Source organism: Apaloderma vittatum, unplaced genomic scaffold (genome assembly GCF_000703405.1).
Source record: "Apaloderma vittatum isolate BGI_N311 unplaced genomic scaffold, ASM70340v1 scaffold23439, whole genome shotgun sequence".
NCBI lineage: Eukaryota > Metazoa > Chordata > Aves > Trogoniformes > Trogonidae > Apaloderma > Apaloderma vittatum.
The window spans coordinates 31,920-39,540 of record NW_009733877.1 but is presented as its reverse complement, the minus strand read 5'-3'; positions in this window follow the sequence as shown (position 1 = coordinate 39,540).

Below are 7,621 nucleotides of genomic sequence, written 5' to 3'. Positions count from 1 at the left end.
GGCATACTGCTTTGTCGACTGGGCAAACAGGCATGGGATGGAGTTTGAACGTTGGATACTTCTGAAAGTCTTTTGGGTATGTGAGTAGCAGAGCCCTCATATCCTTGAGATACAAAGTTCACATCAGCAGCTTGAGGGAAGGTTTTGAGGTTGGCCATACAAGAAAACGCTAATCTCTGACAATCGCACTGCACTTAAGGCAGCTTTACCAGAAGTCCTGTTGATGCAAAATCATAGAATCAGAGTGTTAGGTGTTGGAAGGGACCTCAAAAGATCATCTTGTCTAACCCCCTGCCAGAGCAGGATCCCCTAGGGCAGCCACACAGGAACGCATCCAGGTGGTTTTGAAATTCTCCAGAGAAGGAGACTCCACAACCTCTCTGGGCAGCCTGTGCCAGTGCTCTGGCACCCTCACAGTAAAGAAATTTTTCCTCAGGTTGAGGTGGAACTTCCTATGTCCTAATTTTAACCCATTATTCCTTGTTCTGTTACTGGGCACCACTGAGAAGAGATTGTCTCCTTCCCCTTTACAAATACAGAAATTGAAGAACATGCATATGTCAGTCGCAGAGAACTGAACCCTTCAGTTTCTAAAATGCATGTCCATCTCACGGTGATTCACAGAGCTGTCATTGCTGAATGAGCACCTGTGCTATGTTTTCCTGGAAGTACTCGTATAGCCTGGCGATGCTTTTGATCGTCTGTTCCCGTCTCTCAAGTACAGATCTCTATTAAATGCGAAACCTAGTATAGATTTCTGGAGTTTGCATGCAGGTTGCCAGCAAGCATAACAGAAATCTAGGACTTAAGTGAAAGAGATTTTGTTTTTCCTGTGGGGTTGGAGCACACCCCAGTGATGCAGGAAACCCCAGCATGGCTTTTCACTTGCTATGTTCTCTTCTCCGCTCTCTCCTCCCCTTATATCACTCAATCTGTTATTCTTGCCCTTTTCACTGAGTAACCGAGCACTGAACACGTTTTCTGAAAGTAGAGCCTCGATATCTCTCCTTTTCCTTCCAGCTTAGGTCATCCCACCGGTGGCATTAGTCTTTGTTCTTGAGAAAAGGGAGCCATTGGAAGGTGGAGAAGGGACAGATGTGCAAGCAGAAGGCGTTTGGAGATTTGTAGGCAGCTCTCTGTCTGCAATGACTGCAGCACCTTGGAAAAACTGCTGAAAACTGGCACACCCTTCTTGCTCTTGCCTGCCTGAACGCAGTGCGGGAAGTCTGAGAACCACCCTGAGCTGAGGTCCCGGTTACTCTTGCTAACAGAGGGACTGTGCTAACACAGAAAAGTCAATATAATGATGAAGGGATGATAACGTATTTGGCCTCCTGGAAGAGGGAAGATATTTTGTTACAGGGTGCACAATACAGCTTGGTTAAACAACACATGTGAGCCAAGAGGCCTGGGACAGGTGATCTCATAGGTGTATGAGATAGCCAGGGAGCCTGAATGTGGCCATCTGCATAGGCATGAATCAAGTTCACCTGGTTCACTGAGTGTGAATAAGGATTGAGACATGACGACTAGAAGCACAGATGTATGGTAAGATACTAAAGCCAAAGTACAAAAAGTATTTGAACACTGCTATGGTTCTGTTGACACAAGAAAATACCTTTGTGCTCTGCTGAATCCATGCTATTCCACAATTAGAGGCAGAATTGAAAGCCATAGATTTAGAAGATCAGTATCTAATATCCTTGGTCCTGTTTTGTTGGTGTTGCCCAGTAAAATATTTATCTTCTGGACAAAAAAAAAATTATTTTCATTTCTTGTCTAAAATACCAAGCTTCCATGAAATGGGCTATATGTTTGGAAATAATTAGAAAAAATTAGATAAAGAGAGAAAGCACTCTGACGTGGGAAGATGTCACAGGAGTTGCTTGTGAACTGGAATCTTGGTGTGGTTCCTGCATCCACACTTCTTTTGTGTTTAAAGTAATAGCAGGTCACATAGGTATTCACCTAGGTCCTGTAGACAGGCATAATAAAACTATCTTGAGAAGTATTTTCCTTGTTCTAACCTGATAGCTACATTCTGGACAAGAATTTAATGATGTGCTCTTCAAGTTTGTGGCCTTCAAACACTCACTGTAAGCATCCAAGGTGGAAGAACATTTGTACACCTCACAAAGAGGAATGAATGTGCATTTTAGTCTCTAAACACTTTGTCGTACTCAGTCATGACCAATTATTATTTTCACTTTACTCCCAGAGAAAGTAAGGCAAAAGAGACTTGTGTAATTTCCTCTCTGAGCTACCTTGGAGCTTCATGCAGTCTCACGTAGAAGTCTGCATTACTTCATTTTATGTTTAAGCTTAGATTTTAGCTGTGAATTAAATTTAATAAAAAATTGCTTGAATGCTGCTCTGAGCAGAACTGAATAATTCTTTTCTTGTTTTGTTTTGTTTTTTGCCGTGCTTATGGCAAAGCAGATATGATTGCTAACAAAGTCTTTGCAATTGTTTGGCAACGTTTATACTTGCAAAAAAGATATTGCATATGAAGAAATTCTACCACCAGTAAACAAAAGAGTAGCTAGACTAATCCAAATAGTTTGTAGCGTTGAAATACCTTGTACGATGTGAGAATCCCCAGTGAACAAGATCACTTTCAGGCATGCTCTTTCCGTATTCCTAGCAAGACATGGTTATAGTCTCTGAATTCAACTTGAAAAATCCTGAACAGAACCAATACCACAGGAGATGAATACTTAACCTTGCACAAATTCCTAAATTTAAAGAGAGCAAGTTAATGTTCATACGTGATAAGAAAGGACACAGTTTTAAAATTGGGCCAGTACATCTCAACTCTGCATTACAGCTCATTTTTCACAAGGGAGAAGTAGGAAGGAGGTAAAGGAATAGCTCTGGCAATGGTTTTTCATCCTTTTGTGCCCCAATAACAAGTCTATATCGATGATCTAATGAATAAAAACAAGGACAGTTTATGGAGACAAGGTACCCGTGCATTCAATACAAAACCAGCATGCCTGGGTGATGGGATTTCTTTTGACAAAGAAGGGCTCACATTCAGAAAAGATGTGAAGAACTTGGATGGAAACCTGCTTACTGAGCAGGAAGTCGTGTGAAAGAGGAGAATAATTTCCAGCTTGCTTATTTGCCAATAAATGCTAAACTGTATAACACAAGATTATTGCTTGTCCAGCAGTTTCTTAGTTATATTAGAAGTTCAGTTACTCTTTTCCCTTCTCAGATGCTTTCTCCGTCATAAACTTACTTTCAGCTGAGTAGATGATCAAAACCATATCAACTGTTAGACTGGGAACAGTTCACACTCTCATACTCTCATATTCTAGACAGAAGAAAGCCTGATTTGGATTTCAGGAGGAATATCAGTCCTAGTATGCTCTCAAAACCCATGGGACCATCAAAGTCAACCCTGTGTGGAGCATGCAAAATTTGAGATATCAGGGAGGTCTAGTCTGGGCTTTGTCTGGTATGCAAAGGATCACAGCATGAAACCAAATAGGCAAAGTTAGCAATGAATTAGCTAGTCCAAAGGTCTTTCATCTTCTTTCATTATGAGTGCGTGTGTTTTGTCAAGCCCTTGTACATACCACGAGATCAAAGGCAGGTCCTTCCTCAGGGCAGTTTGGTGGTGGCTCTGAGTAGCCCTGCATAATAGTCTACTGCTCGTCATCACCAATAGAATGAATCAGGGGAAAGACTGGTATTCTAAGACAAAAGTTTGGGTGTTTTTTGTTTTTAAATGAATACTGCACTGAAAAAACATGTCAAGTCATATCTTGAGACAGCTTTTGCCACTTAGGTCTAGAAGGAAGGGATTTTTCTAGTCTCTAGTTTCTCTCTGATAATTGCTGTCCATTATATGGGTTAAAAAGGAGCACACCAAAAATTGTGACTCTTGCCAATGTCTCTGGTAGTTGAGCGTTATAAGTGATCATTATGCTCCTGGCAACAGGTTAAGCCAGCTGTTCAGGAGCAGCTGCTATCGACCTGTTGGCATAGTTAGTTGTTTCACGGTATGATTCTGTGATTCTTGGCACCTTTCTAGAGGAAGAGGGCATAAAAGTAAGAGGAAGTTACACTGAATATAAGGTGAAACAATATGCCATGATGATAGAAATGTACATCAGTAGTGGAGACTGGAGAATTATGGCAGCTCTGCAGAGGGTAGAAAAGTACCTCCCGGGCATTATTAGTCAGTGATTTCTGCTCATCAAAAAGGGCCATTAGGAGTGGAATCTGGATCTGTTTCAAACAGTCTAGCTCTGGATTGTGGGAATATGACCTAGAGGCTTTTCTTCCATCACAGGTACTCAAAATTCAGGCACTTGAGATTTCTTTGTTAGCAAGTTTTGTGGGGAAAGGAAATACATGGTTACAGTGGAAGGTCACGGGTACTTTACCATTGGCAAAGTGCAGGGGAAAAATGTATGATCATCTTGCACCTACCATTTCTTGAACCCTCGTGTATTTGTGTAATTCGTCTGACTCTCCTTCATAAAGAGCCTGGAAGGCATCTCAGGGATCGTGGGAGCAGTTGCAATGATGACCACTTGGTATCACAATCAGGATTTTATGAGTTTCCCCATAGATATGTAGACCATGCAGGGAAATGTTTTGAATGAGCTTTAGTCCTCTGTTCTCCCTAATGAATTCAGAAGCAACTTTAAAAAACTTGTGTTTATAGATAGGAAAAAGTAATGAGTTTTTTTTCCCTTTGCATTTTATGCCATGCTTGAAAATATTCTGAATGGGTTGGTTTTGTATCTGTAAGTATGCACAAAAGGCCATATTGTCTTAATTGTACGTTTTCACAGATAATTCAGGCTTCAGATCAGAGTCCATTTGTGTTTTGTTATCCCTGAGAAGGGTAAACAATTCTCTCTGTCCATGAAATGCATCTTTTTGGTGGAGTCTCTGGGAAATCTATGAGTAGCACAGAGAAGAAAATATGCTTTTACGGGTTTTACAAATATGAAACTGAAAGGTGACAGGCTTTACATACTGTGTGGTGTATCTGTAACTAAATTCAATGTAATTGAGCGAAGCTGCAACATTTTCAGTCGAAGTACCTTCGAATGAGATCCCAAGTCTCAACCTTTGGTATTCGTGCACAAGTTTGCACATGAATGAGCTTACATAAACAGGCATTTGTGTGCTTCATTGCTTCACTTTTCTTAGGTAAATGCTTATGAGAAAATATGCATGCTTCTGGGAAGAGCCCATTAAAAACTTCTTATCAGGCCTAAACTGTTTCAGGGATCCTTGGGGGGTGAGAGAGTTCATTTGCGGGTAGTTTGCTGTCCTTCAAAAGAACATTGCTAAAGGGCAAGCTGTGTAGAAGAAAAAAAGGTCATTTTATCCGATGTTTGCTAGAGAAGCATAAAAAAAGTTCCTCTTTTTGACGGAATTGTTTTAATGAAGAAACATATGGCACGATGCTTGTGCTGGCGTAGATGTTCTTTTCTGCTTACTCATCCCAGAGGACTTAGTCTGTTTGGGTTGTTTTTTTTTTTGTCATAAATGTAAATGTTTAACCATTGGGGAGACTTTGCTGTGATCAGATCTGCTGATCTTAATGTTTCTTTTAGGAACTAATAAGAACATCTCCAGAAAAGATGTTTTTATACCAAGGAAAGATTGCAGAGCAAAATATACATAAATTTTATTGCTCTGTGTTTCTCTGGAATAAGTGTGAAGAGTGGATGGGTGAGAACACGTAACAGAAAGTTCCAAGAATAAATGAGATAATACTGTGATGTTCCTTTTAAATTGTTGTTAAACTATATTGTTCTGTTTCATAACATATTTGTGTTAAGCTCTATTCCTGAAAAAAACTAACTAACCTCGAATGTGTAAACTCTTCTTCAGGTCTGAAATCTTGCCTGAAATATATGGGGGTGGGTAGGAAACCTGTCTTTTTTTTCCTCCCCCAGTTATAACCATGAAAGTGTATAACTATATTCCCTGCTGCGTAAGTATTCTGCCTTTAAACTCATCCTTTTAGAACTAAAGCCACAGAGGGGAGAGGTAATACTTTGGGAGTTTCAGTCTTTATTTTTATTCTAAGTGCGTGCCCTTCATGATACTCTGTAGCATTTCTTGACGATTTCTCCTCAGAAAATTTTGAAAAATTTGTGGAATAAATTTTAAAAGGTATTAAACAGCTGTAGCTCAAAATCCTAGAGTAGTACAGTATCTCTTACTTCTTGATTTTCTAGGGTTGTTAACAACTGGGCCTCAAGACAGTTTTCAAGTCCCCGTCTTATGTTCAGATCAGCTGAATTCAGAAATTCTCCGTGCTGAGATCAGACTGCACTGTCTGAGGACGTGGAAGAGAAGACCAAATGAGATGGGAAGGGTTAAGCATGAAAAATAACCGTAACAATAATGTGACCTTTCCTGCTGGTGGCCTGTAGACTCATTTGTTCTGCATGTGGTTTTCCTTGTCGAAGCAATGAATGGTTGTTAGTTTTTAAATGTAGTTGAGGCACTGTCACTTAGTTTTGTTTGTCTTTTGCTAGCTTTGTATAGCTGAACTTCCTTCAGAAAGATATGGCAGTTCCTCTAGAGTATTTAAAAACTGCAAGAATAGCAGCTGGGCTGGGTGATGGTGAAGGAACATCTGCAAGACTAGAGCTCTACATGAAATTCAGAATTATGACCTTGCAGGGACAGGCCTGTCAGCTTTCTATGAGGGGGGTCTGCTCACTGCCCTCCGTCTCATTGTGACCAGGGTGGTCAGTTCATCAGGCTGTAGCTTGTGTAGTTTAAATGAACATGTATTAACTGATGCTCGTGGACACACGTTGCTGCTATTTATGACTATAATTTGGGATCTTAGCTATTAATGATGTCTTACTTACGGTGACAGAAATGGTGAAGACAGAAGGTGTTGCCCTATCAACAACTAGGGAGAGCGCTACATTCTTGGGAATGCAGGAGAAAAGGGTTTTCATGAAGCTGTGATGCTTTATCTCTAGTCAGGCAATGCTCCAACCAGCAGGTCTATTGATTATTTTGTGTGAAATGCTATTTTTGTTGATGCAAGGGAAAATGGGCTGGACGTAATGAGGTGACCAAAAATTGCCGAGAGGTACTGCGTACTGCTCATGTAACGCATTGCTAAGCCAAAAAAGTGCGTGGCAATAGTGTGAAAGCATTGCTGGAAAGCAGTAAGTGCTTAAAGGTAGAGGCCTGTTTAAACACCTCCTCTACATTGTCACCCTGTGACTAAAATTCATCTTTCTTGCTTTGTATAATTTATAACTATGGAAGTTTCTGTAATGCTGCAAGTGGCTTCAAGGTTCCGTCCTTGGAGGTACTTTGAAAAACCAGGGAGAGAAAATTCCTGCAGCAGAGAGCTTCCAATCGAAATGGACCAGTGAGGAAAGGGGTGCTACCCCCAGCCTCCCTGTCAGTTCCTCCCTGTGTGGCTGCAGAGCCTCCTTCCTTCCTGCGGCCAGCAGCTGGGAACCAGCTGTCCCCCGTTCAACACACCCTCTAAATTTCCAAATGTATCCTCAAGACTAACCTTCAGGACGTTCCTGAGCACCCTTGGAAGGTCTTGCACGCCTCTGGTGCTAAAATGAGGCAAAAGCTGTCTTTGGGGGCTGGCTGGCATGGT